Here is a 24,907-nt window from a genome sequence, read left to right on the forward strand (position 1 = left end):
GAGAGAGAGATCAAACACATAGCTAATGGTACATAACCATAGCCCTGTGGGTGAACTACTCCCTCCTCGTCATGGAGACTGTTGGGATGATGAAGATGGCCTCCGGTGCTAGTTTCCCCCTCCGGGAGGGTGCCAGAACGGACTCCCGATTGGTTTTTCATGGCTACAGAGGCTTGCGGCGGCGGAACTCCCGATCTAGGTTTCTTTATGGGGGTTTCAGGATTTATAGGAATTTTTAGCGTCGGTCTCACGTCAGGGGGGGTCCCAGGGACCAACAAGCCAGGGGGCGCACCCTGGGGGGTGCCCCCTACCCTGGCTGTTGCCTCGGGACTCTTCTGGCTCAACTCCAATGCTCCATGGGCTTCTTCTGGTCCATAAAAAATCACCATAAATTTTCAGCTCGTTTGGACTCCGTTTGATTTTCCTTTTCTGTAAAACTCAAAAACAAGGGAAAAACGGAAACTAGCACTGGGCTCTCGGTTAGTAAGTTAGTCCCAAAAATAATATAAAATAGCATAGTAATTCATATAAAACATCCAAAACAGATAATATAATAGCATGGAACAATAAAAAATTATATATACGTTGGAGACGTATCAAGCATTCCCAAGCTTAATTCATGCTCATCCTCGATTAGGTAAATGATAAAAACAGAATTTTTGATGTGAAATGCTACGTAACATATTTATCCCATAATACGATGTTGACATCAATATGCATAATGACAATGTCAGTGATCATGGGTTTAAAGCCCATGACCATACAGGAATAAAGTAATATGTCCAGCCGATTTATTTTTAAAATTATCTGAAGAAGGGGCTTGAATAAAATAAAAAATATTGTTTTTCCTTTGACTAGCAAAATTCAATATACATTTTCGTACACATTTGATGGACTACATTAAGGGGTCCTAGGTTCTAATTTTACCCCGGGCCACCGAATTCTGTGGACCGGTCCTGGGTAGATGTTCAGGCTGGATAGAAGTTCTAAGAAACTTCGTGGTTGGTAGTCCTTTAGTGAATATATCTTCACATTGGGAGTTGGATGTCGTGACCTCGATGAAAGTGCAGGTTAATCTGGACATGCTTGGTCCTTTGGTGTTGCACTAGATTTGATCACAAGTAGGTGGCACTGATGATATCACAATGGACCAAGGTGACTCGTCATGGAGGAAGCAGCGTCTGGTGAAGTAATTGGAGAAGCCAGCATGATTCAACAACACAATTGGCAACCACACGATACTTTGCTTCGGCACTAGAACCAGATAACGTATTATGACGATTGTGGGGCCAAGAGATCAAACTGGAGGCAACGAAGATGCAAAACCCGAAGGTGGATTTCCATATGTTATGACATCCATCCCAATCACCGTCAGAGTAAGCCACCAGTTCATGGGATGTTGACTTTTAAAGTCAAAGCCCATGGTGAGAAGTGCCTTTGAGGTGTCATAAAATCCGCTTGATGTGTTGCATGTGAGATGTGTGGGGATCATAAACAAGCAAACTTGTTGAACCACATAAGATATATCAAGGCAAGTGAGGGTGAGATACTTAATGGCTCCAGCAAGACTATCATATAAAGTAGCGTTGGAGACCTTGTCACCATTATGAGAGGAGATCCTGCCTTTTTGTGTCATTCGGGGTGGCAATTGGGTTGCAATTAAGCACAGTGGCTGAAATTGTTGTTGTGAGAGAAAGAGACCGGTGGGTGTACGAGTAACATTTACGCCAAGAAAGTGATGAATGTATCCTAAGTCGGTCATAGAAAATTCTGTTTTGAAAGGGTGGATGATGTAGTGGAGTGTTGGGGTGTTGTTGTCAGTGAGTGTGATGTCATCCACATATAATGAAAGATATGGAATGGAAGAACCCCGTCGGAAAATAAGGAAGTGTTGAATCACATTTAGAAGTGGTAAAGCCTAGCGATAAATTATATGACTGAAATCTAAAATACCATGTGCTTGAAGCTTCTTTTAGACCATAAAGAGACTTTTTGAGGAGACCTACATGGGAAGGATGAGAAGCATCAATGAACCCCGAGGGGTGAGAGCAATTAAAAGTCTCACAAAGAGAGGCATGAAAAAAGGCATTTTGACATCCATTTGGTGAATGCGCCATGAATGAGACATGGCAGTGCTGAGAATCACACGAATGGTAGCCGGTTTGACAAACAACCGGACTAAAGGTCTCCGTGTAGTCAACCCTTTCTTGTTGAGTGAGGCCACAAACCACCCATCGAGCTTTATAGTGAGCGAGCGTGCCATCGTGGTTAAACTTGTCCCTAGTAATCCACTTCCCTGTCACAACATTGACACTTGCAAGTCTAGGAATGAAACACCAAGTATCATTATCTTCGAAGTGTGTCCCACATAGGCATGTGTGAAGATGCTCATTGTCAACTTTGATAGATCTGGCATTGCAACTGCTCGACTTGTGGAGTTGGCTTTGATCCGTGTTTCTGGTAGTGATCACGACATTACAGCAAGACCTCTTCTCTGGAAAGTTGGTGGCGACAACAAAATGGACTTTGTCTATGGTGGTGCTCTTCAAGTACCAGCTCTCGAGTTATGGGGCGAAAACCTTAGGTTTGACCGTCTCTTGTTGTACCTGGTAGTGGTGGGCTCCCTTGTTGAAGGCACTGTCTGGATCATACTCGGTATTTCTCTTCTGGGTGAAAAGCCATGATCTCACCTAGGTGGTTTGGTCCAGCGACGACGGCGCTCAAGCACCATCTCCTTGTTGAAGGCATGGATGTTGAGGGAACTGTTGGAAATATGCCCTAGAGGCAATAATAAATTGATTATTATTATATATTTCCTTGTTCATGATAATCGTTTATTATCCATGCTAGAATTGTATTGATAGGAAACTCAGATACATGTGTGGATACATAGACAACACCATGTCCCTAGTAAGCCTCTAGTTGACTAGCTCGTTGATCAATAGATGGTTACGGTTTTCCTAACCATGGACATTGGATGTCATTGATAACGGGATCACATCATTAGGAGAATGATGTGATGGACAAGACCCAATCCAAAGCCTGGCACAAAGATCGTGTAGTTCGTTCGCTAAAGCTTTTCTAATGTCAAGTATCATTTCCTTAGACCATGAGATTGTGCAACTCCCGGATACCGTAGGAATACTTTGGGTGTGCCAAACGTCACAACGTAACTGGGTGACTATAAAGTTGCACTACAGGTATCTCCGAAAGTGTCTGTTGGGTTGGCACGAATCGAGACTAGGATTTGTCACTCCGTGTGACGGAGAGGTATCTCTGGGCCCACTCGGTAGGACATCATCATAATGTGCACAATGTGATCAAGGAGTTGATCACGGGATGATGTGTTACGGAACGAGTAAAAAGAGACTTGCCGGTAACGAGATTGAACAAGGTATCGAGATACCGACGATCGAATCTCGGGCAAGTACAATATCGATAGACAAAGGGAATTGTATACGGGATTGATCGAATCCTCGACATCGTGGTTCATCCGATGAGATCATCGTGGAACATGTGGGAACCAACATGGGTATCCAGATCCCGCTGTTGGTTATTGACCGGAGAACGTCTCGGTCATGTCTGCATGTCTCCCGAACCCGTAGGGTCTACACACTTAAGGTTCGATGACGCTAGGGTTATAAAGGAAGTTTGTATGTGGTTACCGAATGTTGTTCGGAGTCCCGGATGAGATCCCGGACGTCACGAGGAGCTCCGGAATGGTCCGGAGGTAAAGATTTATATATAGGAAGTCCTGTTTTGGTCACCGGAAAAGTTTCGGGGTTTATCGGTAACGTACCGGGACCACCGGGAGGGTCCCGGGGGTCCACCAAGTGGGGCCACCAGCCCCGGAGGGCTTCATGGGCCAAGTGTGGAAGGGGACCAGCCCCAGGTGGGCTGGTGCGCCCCCCACAAGGGCCCAAGGCGCAAGGGAGAGGAGAAGGGGGCAAACCCTAGGGCAGATGGGCCCTAAGGCCCATCCTGGTGCGCCTCCCTCTCCCCCTCCCCCTTGGCCGCCCCCTTAGATGGGATCTAGGCTGGCCGCCACCCCTAGGGGTGGAAACCCTAAAGGGGGCGCAGCCCCTCCCCTTCCCCTATATATAGTTGAGGTTTGGGCTGCTCATAACACGCGATTAGATCTATCCCTGTTGGTGCAGCCCTACCTCTCTTTCTCCTCATATCTCGTGGTGCTTGGCGAAGCCCTGCAGGATTGCCACGCTCCTCCACCACCACCACGCCGTTGTGCTGCTGCTGGATGGAGTCTTCCTCAACCTCTCCCTCTCTCCTGGCTGGATCAAGGCGTGGGAGACGTCACCGGGCTGTACGTGTGTTGAACGCGGAGGTGCCGTCCGTTCGGCACTAGGATCTCCGGTGATTTGGATCACGACGAGTACGACTCCTTCAACCTCGTTCTCTTGAACGCTTCCGCTTAGCGATCTACAAGGGTATGTAGATGCACTCTCCTTCCCTTCGTTGCTGGTTTCTCCATAGATAGATCTTGGTGACACGTAGGAAAATTTTGAATTTCTGCTACGTTCCCCAACAGTGGCATCATGAGCTAGGTCTATTGCGTAGATTCTATGCACGAGTAGAACACAAAGTAGTTGTGGGCATTGATTTTGTTCAATATGCTTACCGTTACTAGTCCAATCTTGATTCGGCGGCATTGTGGGATGAAGTGGCCCGGACAAACCTTACACGTACGCTTACGTGAGACCGGTTCCACCGACTGACATGCACTAGTTGCATAAGGTGGCTGGCGGGTGTCTGTCTCTCCCACTTTAGTCGGAACGGATTCGATGAAAAGGGTCCTTATGAAGGGTAAATAGCAATTGGCATATCACGTTGTGGTCTTGCGTAGGTAAGAAACGTTCTTGCTAGAAACCCATAGCAGCCACGTAAAACATGCAAACAACAATTAGAGGACGTCTAACTTGTTTTTGCAGGGTATGCTATGTGATGTGATATGGCCAAAGGATGTGATGAATGATATATGTGATGTATGAGATGATCATGTTCTTGTAATAGGAATCACGACTTGCATGTCGATGAGTATGACAACCGGCAGGAGCCATAGGAGTTGTCTTAATTTATTTATGACCTGCCTGTCAACATAAACGTCATGTAATTACTTTACTTTATTGCTAATCGTTAGCTGTAGTAGTAGAAGTAATATGTGGCGAGACAACTTCATGAAGACACGATGATGGAGATCATGGTGTCATGCCGGTGACGATGATGATCATGGAGCCCCGAAGATGGAGATCAAAAGGAGCAAAGTGATGATGGCCATATCATGTCACTATTTGATTGCATGTGATGTTTATCATGTTTATAGATCTTATTTGCTTAGAACGACGGTAGTAAATAAGATGATCCCCATTAAAATTTCAAGAAAGTGTTCCCCCTAACTGTGCACCGTTGCGACAGTTCGTTGTTTCGAAGCACCACGTGATGATCAGGTGTGATAGATTCTAACGTTCACATACAATGGGTGTAAGACAGATTTACACACGTGAAACACTTAGGTTGACTTGACGAGCCTAGCATGTACAGACATGGCCTCGGAACACAGAAGACCGAAAGGTCGAGCATGAGTCGTATGGTAGATACGATCAACATGAAGATGTTCACCGATGTTGACTAGTCCGTCTCACGTGATGATCGGACACGGCCTATTTGACTCGGATCATGTAATCACTTAGATGACTAGAGGGATGTCTATCTGAGTGGGAGTTCATAAGATGAACTTAATTATCCTGAACATAGTCAAAAGGTCTTCGCAAATTATGTCGTAGCTCGCGCTTTAGATATGTTCCTAGAGAAAAAGAAAATTTAGTTGAAAGTTGATAGTAGCAATTATGCGGACTAGGTCCGTAAACTGAGGATTGTCCTCATTGCTTCATAGAAGGCTTATGTCCTTAATGCACCGCTCAGTGTGCTGAACCTCGAACGTCGTCTGTGGATGTTGCGAACATCTGACATGCACATTTTGATAACTACGTGATAGTTCAGTTAAACGATTTAGAGTTGAGGCACCGAAGACGTTTTGAAACGTCGCGAAACATATGAGATGTTTTGAGGGCTGAAATTGGGATTTCAGGCTCGTGCCCACGTCAAGAGGTATAAGACCTCCGACGATTTTCTTAGCCTGCAAACTAAGGAGAAAAGCTCAATTGTTGAGCTTGTGCTCAGATTGTCTGAGTACAACAATCATTTGAATCGAGTGGGAGTTGATCTTCCAGATGAGATATTGATGTTTCTCCGAAGTCATTACCACCAAGCTGCTAGAGCTTCGTGATGAACTATAATATATCAGGGACATATATGATGATCTTTGAGATATTCGCGATGTTTGACACCACAAAAGTAGAAATCAAGAAGGAGAATCAATTGTTGATGGTTAGTAAAACCACTAGTTTCAAGAAGGGCAAGGGCAAGAAAGGGATACTTCATGGAATAACAAATCAGTTGCTGTTCTAGTGAAGAAACCCAAAGTTGAACCCAAACCCGAGACTAAGTGCTTCTGTAATAAGGGGAACAGCCACTGGAGCAGAACTACCCTAGATACTTGGTAGATTAGAAGGCTGGCAAGGTCGATAGAAGTATATTGGATATACATTGTGTTGATGTGTACTTTACTAGTACTCCTAGTAGCACCAGGGTATTAGATACTGGTTCGGTTGCTAAGTGTTAGTAACTCGAAATAAAAGCTACGGAATAAGCGGAGACTAGCTAAAGGTGAGCTGACGATATGTGATGGAAGTGTTTCCAATGTTGATATGATCAAGCATCGCACGCTCCCTCTACCATCAAGATTGGTGTTAAACCTAAATAATTGTTATTTGGTGTTTGCGTTGAGCATAGACGTGATTGGATTATGTCTATCGCAATACGCTTATTTATTTAAGGAGAATAATGGTTACTCTGTTTATTTGAATAATACCTTCAATGGTCTTGCACCTAAAATGAATGGTTTATTGAATCTCGATCGTAGTGATACACATGTTCATGCCAAAAGATATAAGATAGTAATGATAGTATCACCTACTTGTGGCACTGCCACGTAAAGTCATATCGGTATAAAACGCATGAAGAAGCTCCATGTTGATGGATCTTTGGGCTCACTCGTTTTTGAAAAGTTTGAGACATGCGAACCATGTCTATTGGTGTATATGCATGAAGAAACTCCATGCAAATGGACCGTTTGGACTCACTTGATTTTGAATCACTTGAGACATGCAAATCATACCACATGGGCAATATGACTGAAAGCCTCGTTTTTAGTAAAATGGAACTAGAAAGCAACTTGTTGGAAGTAATACATTTTGATATGTGCAGTCCAATGAGTGCTGAGGCGTGTAGTGGATATCGTTATGGTTTTTACTTCACAGATGATTTGAGTAGATGTTGAGTATATTTACTTGATGAATCACGAGTCTGAATTATTGAAAGGTTCAAGTAATTTCAGGGTGAAGTTGAAAGATCGTCGTGACAAGAGGATAAAATATCTATGATATGATCATAGAGATGAATATCTGAATTACGAGTTTGGCACAGAATTAAGACATTGCGGAAATTGTTTCACAACTAATATAGCCTGGAACACCATAGTGTGAGGGTGTGTCCGAACATCATAACTGCACCAAATTGGATATGATGCATACCATGATGTCTCTTATCGAATTACCACGATAGTTTATGGGTTAGGCATTAGAGACAACCACATTCACTTTAAATAGGGCACCACGTAATTCCGTTGAGACGACACCGTATGAACTATGGTTTAGAGAAACCTAAGCTGTCATTTCTTAAAAGTTTGGGGCTGCTACGCTTATGTGAAAAAGTTTCAGGCTGATAAGCTCAAACCAAAGCGGATAAATGCATCTTCATAGAATACCCAAAACAGTTGGGTATACCTCCTATTTCAGATCTGGAAGGAAAAGTGATTGTTTCTAGAAATGGGTCCTTTCTCGAGGAAAAGTTTCTCTCAAAAGAATTGAGTGGGAGGATGGTGGAGACTTGATGAGGTTATTGAACCTTCACTTCAACTAGTGTGTAGCAGGGCACAGGAAGTTGTTCCTGTGGCACCTATCCCAACTGAAGTGGAAGCTTATGATAGTGATCATGAAACTTCGGATCAAGTCACTACCAAACCTCGTAGGTCGACAAGGATGCGTACTACTTCAAAGTGGTACGTAATCCTGTCTTGGAAATCATGTTGCTAGACAACAATGAACCTACGAGCTATGGAGAAGCAGTGGTGGGCCTGGATTCCGATAAATGGCTCGACGCCATATAATCCGAGAGAGGATCCATATATGAAAACAAAGTGTAGACTTTGGAAGAATTACTTGATGGTCGTAAGGCTGTTAGGTACATATGGATTTTAAAAGGAAGACGGACAATGATGGTAAGTATCACCATTAAGAAAGCTTGACTTGTCGTTAAGATGTTTTCCGACAAGTTCAAGGAGTTGACTACGATGAGACTTTCTCACCCGTAGCGATGCTAAGAGTCTGTTGGAATTATGTTAGCGATTACTGCATTATTTATGAAATCTTGCAGATAGGATGTCAAAACATTGTTTCCTCGACGATTTTCTTGAGGAAAGGTTGTATGTGATACAACCAGAAGGTTTTGTCAATCCTGAAAGATGCTAATAAGTATGCAAAGCTCCAGCAATCCTTCTAAGGACTGGAGTAAGCATCTCGGAGTTGGAAAGTATGCTTTGATGAGATGATCAAAGATTTTGGGTGTATACAAAGTTTATGAGAAATTTGTATTTCCAAAGAAGTGAGTGGGAGCACTATAGAATTTCTGATGAGTATATGTTGTTGACATATCGTAGATCAGAAATGACGTAGAATTTCTGGAAAGCATATAGGGTTATTTGGAAAGTGTTTTTCAATGGAAAGCCTGGATTAAGCTACTTGAACATTGTGCATCAAGATCTATAAGGATAGATCAAAACGCTTAATGATACTTTCAAATGAGCACATACCTTGACATGATCTTGAAGGTGTTCAAGATGGATCAGTCAAAGAAGGAGTTCTTGCCTGAGTTGTAAGGTATGAAGTTAAGACTTAAAGCTCGACCACGGCAGAATAGAGAGAAAGGACGAAGGTCGTCCCCTATGCTTAAGACATAGGCTCTACAGTATGCTATGCTGTGTACCGCACCTGAAGTGTGCCTTGCCATGAGTCAGTCAAGGGGACAAGAGTGATCCAAGAATGGATCACAGGACAGCGGTCAAAGTTATCCTTAGTAACTAGTGGACTAAGAAATTTTCTCGATTATGGAGGTGGTAAAAGAGTTCGTCGTAAAGGGTTACGCCGATGCAAACTTTGACACTAATCCAGATTATTCTGAGTAGTAAACTGGATTCGTATAGTAGAACAGTTATTTGGAATAGCTCCAAATGTAGCGTAGTAGTTGCATCTACAAGATGACATAGAAATTTGCGAAGTACACACGGATCTGAATGTTTCAGACCCTTTGACTATAACCTCTCTCACAAGCATAACATGATCAAACCCAGAACTCTTTTGGGTGTTAGTCACATGGGGATGTGACCTTGAGTGTTAATCACATATCGATGAGAACTGGATTATTGACTCTAGTGCAAGTGGGAGACTGTTGGAAATATGCCCTAGAGGCAATAATAAATTGATTATTATTATATATTTCCTTGTTCATGATAATCGTTTATTATCCATGCTAGAATTGTATTGATAGGAAACTCAGATACATGTGTGGATACATAGACAACACCATGTCCCTAGTAAGCCTCTAGTTGACTAGCTCGTTGATCAATAGATGGTTACGGTTTCCTAACCATGGACATTGGATGTTGTTGATAACGGGATCACATCATTAGCAGAATGATGTGATGGACAAGACCCAATCCTAAGCCTAGCACAAAGATCGTAGTTCGTTCGCTAAAGCTTTTCCAATGTCAAGTATCATTTCCTTAGACCATGAGATTGTGCAACTCCCGGATACCGTAGGAATACTTTGGGTGTGCCAAACGTCACAACGTAACTGGGTGACTATAAAGGTGCACTACGGGTATCTCCGAAAGTGTCTGTTGGGTTGGCACGAATCGAGACTGGGATTTGTCACTCCATGTGACGGAGAGGTATCTCTGGGCCCACTCGGTAGGACATCATCATAATGTGCACAATGTGATCAAGGAGTTGATCACGGGATGATGTGTTACAGAACGAGTAAAAAGAGACTTGCCGGTAACGAGATTGAACAAGGTATCGAGATACCGACGATCGAATCTCGGGCAAGTACAATACCGATAGACAAAGGGAATTGTATACGGGATTGATCGAATCCTCGACATCGTGGTTCATTCGATGAAATCATCGTGGAACATGTGGGAACCAACATGGGTATCCAGATCCCGCTGTTGGTTATTGACCGGAGAACGTCTCGGTCATGTCTGCATGTCTCCCGAACCCGTAGGGTCTACACACTTAAGGTTCGATGACGCTAGGGTTATAAAGGAAGTTTGTATGTGGTTACCGAATGTTGTTCGGAGTCCCGGATGAGATCCCGGACGTCACGAGGAGCTCCGGAATGGTCCGGAGGTAAAGATTTATATATAGGAAGTCCTGTTTTGGTCACCGGAAAAGTTTCGGGGTTTATCGGTAACGTACCGGGACCACCGGGAGGGTCCCGGGGGTCCACCAAGTGGGGCCACCAGCCCCGGAGGGCTTCATGGGCCAAGTGTGGAAGGGGACCAGCCCCAGGTGGGCTGGTGCGCCCCCCACAAGGGCCCAAGGCGCAAGGGAGAGGAGAAGGGGGCAAACCCTAGGGCAGATGGGCCCTAAGGCCCATCCTGGTGCGCCTCCCTCTCCCCCTCCCCCTTGGCCGCCCCCTTAGATGGGATCTAGGCTGGCCGCCACCCCTAGGGGTGGAAACCCTAAAGGGGGCGCAGCCCCTCCCCTTCCCCTATATATAGTTGAGGTTTGGGCTGCTCATAACACGCGATTAGATCTATCCCTGTTGGTGCAGCCCTACCTCTCTTTCTCCTCATATCTCGTGGTGCTTGGCGAAGCCCTCCAGGATTGCCACGCTCCTCCACCACCACCACGCCGTTGTGCTGCTGCTGGATGGAGTCTTCCTCAACCTCTCCCTCTCTCCTTACTGGATCAAGGCGTGGGAGACGTCACCGGGCTGTACGTGTGTTGAACGCAGAGGTGCCGTCCGTTCGGCACTAGGATCTCCGGTGATTTGGATCACGACAAGTACGACTCCTTCAACCCCGTTCTCTTGAACGCTTCCGCTTAGCGATCTACAAGGGTATGTAGATGCACTCTCCTTCCCTTCGTTGCTGGTTTCTCCATAGATAGATCTTGATGACACGTAGGAAAATTTTAAATTTCTGCTACGTTCCCCAACAGGAACCTCCTCGTCGTCCCGGTGTCGTCAATACAGGTGATAGTAGTTGATGTTTTGCTGCAATGAGTTGTTTGCCTCGCCCATACCCTATGAGTCATTTTCATCTTTCCATTATTTTTTTTACTTTGTTGGTTGTGTGCATCTTAGTGATGTAGAGGTCGCGTGTGTATTTGTTGTATTTTTATCCTCGTGATGCAACCTCATGAGTTAATAAAGAGCGCCCTTTATCAAAAAAGCAACGGGTGGATCATCCCCAGCTCCAACACACCCAGTTTGCGTCAGCACCAACGTACGTGTAGATCGGCTGTCTCCTATCATAGCATCGCTGAGCACCTCGCCGTCATGGAATCTGCCGCACCGCATTGCAGTATTTGCGAGCAGCTCTATGTCCCTGTCGCAGCATCTGCCATGGCCAGTCGTAAAATCATCGGCACCTCGCCGCCTTCATCGCAGTATTGCCAAGCACATCCCCGTTGCAACATCCGCTAGCCCCATCGCAATATCGCCTACAATTAGCCTGTCAGAACATCCCCCCATCACCTTGCTGCATTTTTTGCTGGATCAACCAGATCCATTACAGTCCAAAGAGGGCTGAAGGTCGTATGTAGATGACCTAGTGGACATTGTGAGTCTACATTTCCCTTTGCCACTCAAGCCTAACTGGTCCAAAAGGGTCCTCCATTTTAGAGAACCAAGAACTCATTCTTAAGGCCTCTAGTCCCTGATTTAGACTATTCTTCTACTTGCAATACTCTATGAGCAAATCTAATGCCCTGTGGCCAACTAAATGTACATGCTCTGTCACTCGCCCTATCTTATTTTCTTTCTCCCCTCTCACTGATACCATGACACAAGAAGTGGATTATAAGAGGGATGTAGTAAATACGCTAGATGGTATTTTGAAGTTGAATGGGGATACATTTAATGATATTGGAGCAAGGCATATATCTCAGGAAGATATCTAAACATGTAACATCATATATGCACCTGGAAGAATAGAGAGGAAGAAGGCTAGGTAGAGTGTACACCTTATATGGTAAGCTGCAAAGGATATTTCTGCAAGGCGGTCGGAGGGATCATGAGGAGTAAGAAGTGACCCAACAATGAATGTCACATGGGTATGCATGACAAGTCAGGTTCTCGCACATGTACTCATGGTACGGCTCCATTCAACCCGGCCCCACATGTACATCGTCAACCAACATATCAATCAAACTTATGGATGCAAGCACCTCCTATGCTCTTTTATATTGTGTTGGAAGAAGCCATTACTTCCTCATGCACTAGTCCACGAACCACTTATTAGCAGCGTTCAACTGTGCCCTCTAGCAGCATCGACGCGGTACACCACTGGTAGCAGACCACTAGCAGCGCGTGCAGCGCACGCTACTAGTGACCTGCAAACTAGGAGTGTTCCCAGTCTACAGAAGTCTGGAAATTACACAATTCAAATCATCCAAATCAATTTCACAGGACATGTCATACAAAGTGGAAGAATAGAGGATTAATTTCTGTGTTGACCACAATAGTAGCCATGGCAGACAGAAGCGGAATAACAGACAACAAAGAATCATTTCTTCACCTCAGCAAGACCAAGAGAACCAAAGATACCAGCAAAACAATCAATGTCATCAGGCAAAACCAATTTGTACTACTCACTCACGGGAAAGCTGATAAAGTAATATCTAGACTTTCCTTCATTGCAACAGTGCACATCAACTGATTTTTCTGGAGATCATACAAAAATCGTCTAGAAAAAACAAACATCATCCAACTGTTCAGCCAACACAGCATATTAGCATCGATCATTGTCCTCCCATAGAGAACTTAAATAAGAGATCACACATCATCCTATTGATTAAATAATCGAGCAAGAAGATAAATTTATACAGCACCTGTTCAGCCAACAAAGCATATGAGCATGTCTCATGCATTGACATTTTCAGCTCCACCATCTCCACCAGCAATGCCCCTACCTATAAGCAAAATAAGTGCTATAAACAAGGGAAAGCTACCAATAAGCTAAAACTGTTGACTGGAAGTGCTAACCCCAAATTACTACTCCCTCTGTCCGGAAATACTTGTCCTAGAAATGGATAAAAATTGATGTATCTAAAACTAAAATAGGTCTAGATACATCCATTTCTACGACAAGTATTTCCGGACGGAGGGAGTACTAGGCAGCAATAGCTACGTTTCTATTTTTGTTATACTTTAAGCAATCCGTTCAATAACAAAACTACACTGGGATAACTTCGACATCCTGACAAAGAAAGAAACAACTCAATATATACTTAAACATCTAGTCAACTCTTTAGCACACCAACAATATTATAGTAAACATGTATCCTATGTAATTGGATTGAATCTCAGTAAAAGTATTTTGATTTGTTATGTATGCCATGCAAGAGGCGAGATGTTACCTGCAGTATAGAAATTTGTATAGGGATAATAGAATCTAGAACTCCGGTACTCTCTTCTACCAATATATTTGAACTTTCATCGACTCAAGTTGGAGCATGAAGTCATGAGAAACCGAAAATAAAAAGATCACATTTGTGTCTTCATCATACCCTGGCATCAGGACAAGTTTTGCCACGCCCGAACTTAAGGGTCGTGTAAAGAGCTCATCCAATTGGATGGTTGTCTGTAGCACCCATGAGACAACACCATCACAGTCGGAATTCTTCGCCCATAACTGAATGCTTAGTTCTGGCGCAAAACAGCAAGGCCGAGGCCATTATCCTCGCCTCGTATGATTTGAAAGGACCAGTCGACGCCGCGAGTATTAGTAACATCGACACTTGCAGGCTTCTCAATCACATCAAGAGTCAGCCTTTCAAAATCAAACTCAAGAATACCTATCCATGAAGCAACCAGCAAAGCGAAAAGTCCATTCTGCACCTTTGTGTGTTTAGCGTCATGGCATGCCAATACCAGTTTGTATGGGCTCAAGTGGCAATCACCGTGCGCATGCTGCACGTCGCCAGCAGAACACAGCACCACAGCGCTCCTGATGAAGTTAGCTTGTTGATTGTTGAAACCCAGTGGAAAAGCTACACGACGCTGCACGTTGGTGTAGGGGTCCCACAAGACAGCCTCATGGCGCAGGCGGTCAAGGAAGAGTGCAATGCCGTGTCAGCAGCCAAAGAAAGAGAACTTCATATGTATGAGCAGGTTGTCCCATGGAGTCCAACTAAGGAGGTTCTCTGGCAGGGCGAAGCTGACGGGGATGCGGTTTGGCGGGTCCAGCATCGGAATGAAGACGGGGGCTCGACCAAATTCTTTGTCAAAGAAGCCAATGAGCCGCGGTTTCCGGTGGTGTTTGTGGAAGCGGTAGAGGAACCGTGGGTCAGAGAGGATTTTGTACCAGCGCTTGCATACAGCGGATGCGCGGGGAAGCGAGGATGGAAGTGGAGGGAGGCAGAGGAGGATCTCCTGGAGGAGGTCATCATCGTCCAGTGGTGGCACGGGTGAGGAACGGAGACAACTCGTGTGAACCAGGACTGGGAACAGGCTAGCCGGTTGACTGTCCAGTGCTGCTTGTGCCTTTGCAAATTTCCTCAGCTTACACCGAAATCAGATTAAATGTCCCATCTTGCATCTGCAGATCCGTAAAAATTCCCCATCTTTATACTTCACCATTCCATATGTTACTCCCTCCATTCTCTTATACAAGGCCACTATGAAAAACACATTTTGCATCTATACAAGGCCACTAACAGTAATCGAGACAAAATTTAATGATGTTTTCTCGTAGTAGCAACTTGTTTAATACTTGCATGCATGTAGTCATAATGACACTGTGCTACTTCCTTCTCATTTCTTCCTTGCATGCATGCGGGCTTATTAATGATCTCAGTTAACAAAAAGAAAAATTGGCATGCAAAGTAGTCATTAAATTTTACCTAGGTATCTGTAATTTGAGTTTATGGCCTTGTATAAGGGAACGGAGGGAGTACATTAGCTCAGGAAGACGTGCGGAATGAAGCTTCAGATTGATAGACTCACCGATTGGAAGCCAGGATCCATCGCGCCTGATGCTGGATGCATTGGTCAGCGCAGATCCGTCTGTAGAGCTACCTAGGGTTCTTACAACAAGGAGAGGAACGCACATCAATCAATCAAGAAACTAAATGCGGGATGATTAGGGATTACAATGGAACGGAGAGAGGAAAGGGGAAGCTCACCTCAACGGATGTCGCGCCGATTCGGAGAGCCGCGCCTTGTCGCCATTGCAGCAGCCGGCCAGATGGACGAGCAGAAGGAAGGAGAAGCAGAGGAGCTTGGGCTGGCTGGGCTCTGTTCTGTTGGGTCCAAACGCTTTGATGGACTTGGGTCAGAGGGCAGTTTCGTCTTTGTGTTTCAGCCTTGAGCGACTGATGAACTAACACTTTGCTCAGTTAAAAAAACACTAATTTTCCTCAAAGAAAGTTTAAAAAATACTAACATTTGCTCTCACACACTTAGGGCATTTACAATGCAGAGCGCTAAGGCGGGCGCTAGGGTCAGGATCCCGGCCGTTTTGCTTAGTTCCCGTTCAAATCTGAGAATTCGGCTGGCATCAATGCCATACAAGTCGCCGGGCGCTAACCCTGTTTCTCGTTCTAATTTTCTGAGTATAGCGCTGGTAGTCAACTCTCAGCGTTGCAAACAGAGTCGCTTAGCCAGGCGCTAGGACCAGAATACTATTTTATTTCTAATCAAGCACCTGATTAGGCGCCTCCCATTGGACATGCCCTTATTACAAAAAAAGCTCACCCAATTCTCAAAGAAAAAAAATCACCAAAATCATAATTTATTTTCGTGCCAAAGATAAAAAATATTTCTGTCGGTCATAGTGTCATATTGTAATGTTTGAGTTTAGAATTTAATATCCCGCTTGGCCTCTGTTGCTACATTTTTTATGGTAAACAAACCAACAATCTACTACCGTACATACACCATCACACGCGGTGGGTGGCATGAGTGGAAATATGAAACGAGAGGCACTGGGGTGGCGGACTAAACTGTAAATTGTTCCAAATGGGATGTTTGGAATTAAAAATGTGTGCATGCCCCTTTGCTTTATATCTCAGTTTGTATGGCTCTAGTTTTTCTGTTTTCCCTTTTTAGAAAATTGCTCCCTTGTTTTTTGCACGGTGCTCCCTTTACTTTTGTGAAGATCAATCCATTTAAAGAAATTAATAAGACATAGTACATACTAGAGAAGAAAGTTATATATTACCTATGGGGAGTAGAGACCAGGATGCAGTCAGACATGTCCAGCATGGGAGTTAAGAGAGATGGGAGCTCGACCAAATCCTTCATGGAAAAAAGCCCAGTGGCGATGGTTTCTAGCGGTTTTTGCCGAAGGAATGAAGGATCTATAGGTAGGCAAGGATGCAACACTATCATGTGTAGATGTGGGAGGCGCGGGGAGAGAAGAAGGATGTAGACGGAGGTGGACGAGAAGATAATCCAAGCTGGGTCGTTTGCTGCTGTGGTGTAGAGCCGAGCTGGGTCAAGTGCAGCAGAAAGAAAAGAAGAAAGAGACGAAGCAGCGGACTGCAGGTGCGAGAGCCTACTAGTTAAGTCCACCCATTAAGGCCCGTGTACGGTACAGGTAGGCCCAGAATTCCAATGTTCGTACGGCCCGACCGGCTGCATGACATTACATCTTCCAAAGTAAAAAATCTTTGTTCCAAAGTAAAAAAATCACATAATTCTCAAAAAAAAGTAAAAAATCACATTCAGTTTCCACACAGAGAACATAGCACTAAATTAAGTTTATTGCTGCAGCTATTGAAAATCGAAACCAGAACAGGTATATATAAGTCGACAAGTAAATTGGAACCAAGCTAAGTGGATGACTAGCACCGCTCATGCATCATCACTCAAGATTGTATTAAGAGGAACAATGAATGAACTTCCCCTGTCCTGTTACATATAACATCTCATTGGCCCATCGTTGTTCTTCACATGATATTCTTGTTTCAGTCCAAACATCATTAAAGGGTTAGGATGGGGATAATTGCCATTCTAAGTGTTACTTTTATTTCTATGTCATACATTTGTTTACATAAATGCTAATGTGTCTTTGTGTTGATCCATGCATATTTGTTTTGCCAGACTATGATGAATAATTTAATAAAGATGGATGTGTGCATCGCTTGATGAAGATGCCGGGGGTAATCCTTCTTATTGAAAAAAATGATAGTGTATGTATTGTCGATGCTTTCTTAACAACATGTACCCCCCCCCCCCTCTCTTATTGCCCTGGGAATTGGAGGTCTAAATATTGCACAAAGTATATATTCATGGCATAACATTTCAAACATGTGAAAATATTCTTAAAGAAAAGAAACTTCATACAAAAGTTCAGTGTGCCACAATTAAACGAAACGTGATTGAAACCCTACTTAGAATGAACCTTTGTCTAGATCAGATTATTATTGGTGTACTAAGCTAGCAAATCTGACAACTAATTTTTGTTTATTATGTGACTTATTTTGAGACAAGAGCAATAGTGATAATTGTTTGGTGGTGAGGTTTTTCTATATAATATATAAAGATTATTCATATACATATTGTGCAACTTTCAGCATATGTATGTGACACCTCACATAGGCACATTAGAGAGAGAGAGAGAGAGAGCTGGTAGCAGTTAGGTGTTAGAATAAACTGAGACCACCGTCGATCATCCGAGGACCAATCAATCGCACGAGCACGACACCGAGATTTGTTAACGAGGTTCACCAATAAGGCTACATCCCCGGAGCATGACTACGGGCTCTACTTCACAAGGTACCGCTACAATACCATGCTTTTCTCAGATCTACTTCTGTGCTCCATGACTCTCACCGAAAGAATTGTTCCCGTTGATCAATAATTCTTTCAAGTCGTCCCGCACCGAAGCTTCACGACGTATCCACCTCTAGATCAACACGACTGTCTGCCGGATTTTGCAACCTAGCTCTGATACCACTTGTTAAAATTAATCCGAGGTGGACCATCGATCTTTCAAGGACCAAGGAATCACATAAGCATGGCAACAAGATTTGTTAACGAGGTTCACCGATATGGCTACATCTCGGAGCCTCACTACGGGCGCTTCCCGCATGACACCGCTATAATACCGCACCCCGGCCGCCCGGGCGCCGGCACACGCCACCGGCTCCCCGGCGTGCCTGTGCTATTATGTTGGCATATGTTACATCATGTGTCTACCATTGTTATATATATGAGAGGCCTATGATACAAGTGTCCTATTATGACACGACTCCATATCCTATCTAAACACAATAGTACTTAGAGTCCAACTGTAACCTATCTATTATAATAATATAGGACACAACTCTCACATTAGGTAGCACTGAATTTTGCAGTGTCATGTCTTTCGGCCCTCTACTATAAGTACTAGCAAAGAGCTCGAATGCGACGAGTAAATGCACAAGAGGACCCGCTTTTCTTTGTGCTAAAACTCACCACAAATCCCAATCTGCCGCTAGTAAAAACAAGAATGAGAAACTCGGTGGCTTTCTTTCACTGAAAAGGAGACTGGCATGTTGAGATTATAGCCATGGGAAGCACAGGGAAAGGAAGAGTCACCTAGTTCATTTGCTCTTCTACAAAATTTATGCGTACATCTACCAGAAATCTGTCTCCTTTTTTGTATGCAAGGCCACTATCCCATTTTTCAGATAACAAGAAAATGAAGCCAACTAATAGATAGCATGATTAACTGTTAGAAAACCTCTTGTATTCTAGGCTAATTGAACATGCTGCATGTGTTGGCTCTTTTTCTGTGGTTGCAAGAAATGCTTGAATTAATAAGCCCTACCTTACGAGGCAAAAATCTATTTAATTCTTCTTAAGAAGAGATAGTGGGCTTACATAGCAAATCATATTTTTGATAGTGGACTCGTATAAAAAAAATGGAGGGAGTAGCATACACTATAGTAACTGTGCACCTCATAATCTCCTCATACCACATCTTCCGTGATTTGAGCTAGAATCAAAAAAAAAAATCGTCATTTGTGTACAACATTCAACGGCCAATGCACAGAAATGTCCTTTTGTTTTAGTAAGTGTCACGCTGAGACCTATCTTTTAAAACGGGAATATCACAAATTTTATTGAAAATATGAGAGCTCACAATAAAGACACCCATGGAATCGATCACAAAGAAATAGAGATTTCATGATAAACTAATGCGACAGAAATGATTTTGTTATATTGTCATCCATATCTCCAAACGGTTGCACTGTGTCCTAGTGGCTGCACCAGAGAAATGAGAACTCCACACCTCTTAGCATTCATGTTTGATTAAGGGAGATATATATTTAGATTAAATGTAATATGCATTATCCCCAAAAAACATGAGCGCCATATGAAGGGAAAATAGATGTATGGTTGTCTCATGTTTGTCGAAACATGTTAGAGCTTTTCTTTTCAACTATGTTTTCTTATATTTTGGTGTTTCTCAGATTTCCCATTTTTCATGGTCATTTGTCTGAGCACAATCATCTCAAGAAAAAACAAACAAGGTTGCTACCAAATTGTTAGCAAATAACTAGCTACGACACCAAGTAGGCAAACACGTAGTGAAGCTTCAATTGACAAAAAAAATTGCAGTGAAGCATTAGAAAGAAAAGTAGCATACCATCTTTGAGTAAGAAATCAACACCGATGATTCTTGCAAACGACAATGATAGTGTAGTGACACATGAACAAGTTGCATAACATGTGACAAACCAGTATAAACCATAACATATCCTACACCAACTATTGTCACCTTAATTCGACATCTAGGGGCGGTGTGCAGGGACTGATATGGTGGCGGACCTCACCGAGGATACCGACATCAGGGGAAGCTGCTTCGAGGGTCAGGGGAGTGTATGGGATGATGAAGCATCATGGGAGGATGAAGCGGCCCGGGTGTAAGTGAGTGGATCTGAGGTCGCGAGCAGTTGGTAGGAGCTGATCCGCCACGTTAGGAGGACAAAGCGACAGGATTAAGGGACCAGATTGGGGAACAGACGGAGAGATGGTGAACAAGGGTTTGATTTAAGGAGGGTTGCCTGCTAGCTTATCAGACTAGTGATACCTTGCATCTTAGCAGACTAGTTGTAGGTTGTTCGATCAGAAGCAAGATGTCTACTATTATAGGGGTTGTCGTTAGATCACTCCTTATGCTGGGAGATGGTGGTTAGGAGCGCCGTAGTTATTTTGAGTATGCATTAATTGTGATTTGTTTCCATAATTGCCTCCGTAAATCATGTCCATCCAATTGATGGTTGTCATTAGGTCACTCCATCCTCGACAAAGAGTACTTCCATTATTATCGAATGTAACACTCAATGTTATTTAAATATTTAGCTTGCACCGTGAAAATTTCTTCCATCTACTAGTTAATTAGCTTTCATGGTCAATCAAGCCTGTGGTGAATAGATTGGAATTTCCACTCATGTGATGGATCTTTTCCCTTCAAAAACAACAAAAATATTGCTTCCACCATCGAGATAATTGTTTCTAACCAAATCTTACCTTTCCGCAGAAGAAACCCATTATCATGAATATATATGGGTCAAACACATCATGACGGAAATACAAATGTGCTCAATTTGCTTCCATGAAACGAAAATAATGGTTCCATTGTTTCATGGACAAACAATTTAAATTGAACACATGCTCAAACACACTTGTAACTGCTACTATTAGCTTGCTATTGACGAGATGTGACAACACGGCCATTAAGTCACTGCACTTTGTGTAACTCCTCAAGGCGCAAATTATCTTGGCGTGGGAGCAGCTCATCGATTGGCTTCCAATTGCTTGAAGAAATTCCTTGTCCATGCAGTAGTCCATCAAAGAACAGAATTCCTTGGCCTCCTCCTCCGACGAGTGATCAGGGCACTCCGCCTCCTTCTCGGCCTACGCCGGCGCGTCCGAGCAGCCCGCCTCCTCCTCCGCCTCGTCAGCAAGGGTAGAAGAGAGCTGCCGCTGCTCCGGCTACTCCGACGCATCGTAGCACTCCGCCTCCTTCTTCTCCGCCTCGTCAGCAAGGAAAGAAGACAACCGCAGCCGCCCCGGTTGCTCCGGCGTCTAGCAGTACAGCCAGAGGCGGGAGGCAATACAGATTCGGTCCATCTCTCAATCCTCTACAGAAGTTATCATACGAGATGACCGAGAAGGAAAACACAGAGATCTGTCAAGCTCAAGTGAGGGACTTCTTTGAAAGGCAAAGAGCTAAGAAACATCCACGTCCGGAGGAGAAGATAGATCCGGTGAAAGCAAAGCGCACTATCGATGCCCTGAAGAGACCACCACCGTCTCCGCCGAAAACCAAGTATGAGCGTATTACTGAAAGGTCATATATCAAAGCGGAGCAGTCGGGAAGTACTTGAAGTGATCGAAGGTTAGCAGAACAAAGAAGTGGGAAAAAATTCTCCAACTCGGCGAACAAGCGAAACAATCGTGCCCCCGGCTCAAGGTGTCTAGCGATATCGTCGCTAATCATCCGGGGATCTTGCCCGGTACCAATCCTGCAGATTACATGCACGACGACGATGCACATTATGATATAATGGACGTGGACGAATTCAGATACCAATACAGGAAGCTTCTCGTCAAAGATGGAAGTCCTCCTCTAACAACGATGATGCGAAGATTCCATGATTGGTACATGAAAACCTGCAGAGAGTCTGAGAAGGATACTTTGACGCTGAGAGTTAAAGAGGAGCACGACCTCGTTGAAATTGAACTGTTGTCTGTTCCATTTGAGGAGTTCTTCCAGTTTTTCAATCAAAAGGCCCTTGATAAATTAACGGTCACTTGCTACTGTCTGTAAGTCCTACTTCTGTCATTAAGTCTCTATATATAGCTCACCTCTTTCATTGCATGTATATATAATTATCCTCACTATATTATGCAGATTGAAGATCGTTGAATGCAGAAAAGCACAAATCTATGATATTGGGTTCATTAAAACAAATCTCATAGATGAATTTACGGTTAAATTTCATGCCAAAGACACCGAGGCCAACTTGCTACGATCGTTGGTAATAAATCAAAATAAAGATAAAATACTCTTTCCTTACAACTTCAAGTGAGTGTTACTTTCTTGTGCATATTCGCTTTCCCTTATTACTCGAGGTTATAGTAATGTAATTGATGAGTTATGCATGCGTGCCAAGGTTCCGCTATATTCTCCTAAAGATTAAGTTTGAGCAGGGACTAGTAACCTTCTTAGACTTGAGACAAAAAGATGCTGAGGACTATGCGGACATTACTAAAATGCTCAAGAAGTAAGTTCAATCGATCATTATCGCACCATATCGGCAACTTTATTCATTTCCTGATATCAAGTAATTGTTTTCTTTGTCTCGCAGGGTTTGGAAAGTATTCACCGCACAAGCTCCGGGACTGCTGGAGGAGCTACGATTTATATACCCGAAAGTAAGTAGTACTAGCTAACTAGTTCCGCGCATCTCGATCCTGTTGATTCTAGCTACTTTCATCAATACCATTTATAATGCTTCATTATCAGTTTGACTGACCTCTATTTCTCGTAAAGGGCTTGTGGCAGGAACCCGGGAATGATTATTGTGGATACTACATTTGCGAGTTCATCTACAACGCGACGACCAAGAATAAGCGGGGCTACTCTAAAATACAATTTGAAGTGCCTAAGCAATAATATTCACAATTTCATTTTATTACACCATCATTTCTATTGAGTTTCATTCATATATATGTATTGACCCCCTTCTTCAAATTAGATGTGGCAGATGCGGGATGAACTCCTACCACAAGATCGCATAAAAGCAATTCAAGAGGAATTGGCGGGATTCTTTCTTGACCACGTCATCAATAAAGCCGGAGAATACCGTGTGAAAGTTTAGTTCAGATATTAGGTATTGTAAGAGATCTTACATTGTATATGTTCATGACGATCTTGTGTACAAAAACTCGTTGTTCGACCAATCTCTCGGAGAAAGAGACGTTGATCACTTCTCTTTGTATATGTTCATGACGATCTTGTGTACTTAATGGTTTCCTTCATTTGCTTACTAGCTAGCGTGTCGAGTCCTCTCTATACGTATAGTACGTAGCGTCGACCAAGCACGGAGATAAGAGAGGACACTTCTCTCTATTAGCTAGCTAACACAATATATGAAACCCCTGAATTAACCCTACAAAACCCCCCAAAACCCCCAAACACCCCCTCTCCCTTTCAGAACAAAAAAATACTAGCCCCTGAACTGCTGACGCATGGACGCTTATTAGTCCCGGTTGGTGCTACCAACCGGAAAAAAAGACCCCCCTGCCTGGGCAAGCCGCAGCGGCCACGTAGAGCCACATCTGTCCCGGTTGGTATAAGAACCGGATTAAAGGTACTGGGCTTTAGTACCGACCCTTTATTCCCGGTTCCCCAGCCGGGACAAATGTGCCTTATGAACCGGGACAAATGGGCCTTTTTCTACTAGTGATGGTGGGTGGAGCTTGTGGAAACGGTAGAGGAAGGCGGGATCGGTGGCATGCCCGAGCCAGCACTTGCACGCGAGGGCGGCACGGACAAGGGTGGTGGGGAAGCCGACGCGAACGATGATCTCCCTGAGAAGGTTGTCGTCACTGAGGTCCTTGGATACGACATCCGCTGCCTGCTCTGTCTCTCCATCCAAGCATTGTTTGACCCTGCAAAATGGCAGCAGCCACAAACACAAGTGTAGATGGGCATCAGTGCCATGGACAAAGACAAATGCAGATGTGCATCAGTAGAATGGGCTAATTTCTTGAACCAACAATGTTAAACACAAGAGCATTTGTTCATCCATCCACGCATCCAGCATAAGAACCACAAACAGAATGTAGAAAATGCTCATCCATCCACCATCAAGCATAACAGGCACAAACAGAGTGCACGAACTGAGAAAGAGATGGGAGATATTGGAGCATACCGTTGCCGGTGGCGGCGGGGAACCTCATCAGAAGCATCCATCTTCTATCCTCCTTGCTTTCCCCTCAGCTGAACACCGCCGTCACAAGTAATTGTAGGCAGAGAATTTAGTTTAGGGGGGATTCTGTAGGTAGCTAGGGTTTGATCCCCATCCCCACAAGAGAAGAAAAGAGATGAACAAGAAGAATAGATCGGGGAATTAGAAAGACTAACCTCGGATCTGCAGATGGAGAGAACGCACTAGCCGCCGCCGCGGATGGCCGGCGAAATCCCGGCGCCTGCGCTTCTTCCGGCAGCTGCATTGCAGTGTGGCAGAGAGTGAAGTGAGAAGTCAGAGGGGGCAGGGGAGTGTCGGTGTGAGCATATCAGGTCCAGCCTCTTTGGTCCAAACAGTGAAGGCCCATTTACATTGGTGAGCAGCCCATGGTACGAGCCCATCTGTATAGAGAAAAGAGAGACTATAAAATACGGCCAACAACAACAACAACACGTTTGGTGCAGAGAACACACTACCTACACATTGGTATGTACTGATACCGAATCAGGTACGTA

At 44.0% G+C, this 24,907-nt stretch overlaps 1 pseudogene; it reads right to left on the minus strand.

Moving 5' to 3' along the window:
* Nucleotides 1-13,341: 13,341 nt before the first annotated feature.
* Nucleotides 13,342-15,447, minus strand: LOC147963137 (uncharacterized; annotated as a pseudogene).
* Nucleotides 15,448-24,907: the final 9,460 nt, after the last annotated feature.

The sequence above is a fragment of the Triticum urartu genome, chromosome 6A (genome assembly GCF_056163025.1).
Source record: "Triticum urartu cultivar PI428250 chromosome 6A, HENAU_Tu73, whole genome shotgun sequence".
In the NCBI taxonomy this organism is placed as follows: Eukaryota; Viridiplantae; Streptophyta; class Magnoliopsida; order Poales; family Poaceae; genus Triticum; species Triticum urartu.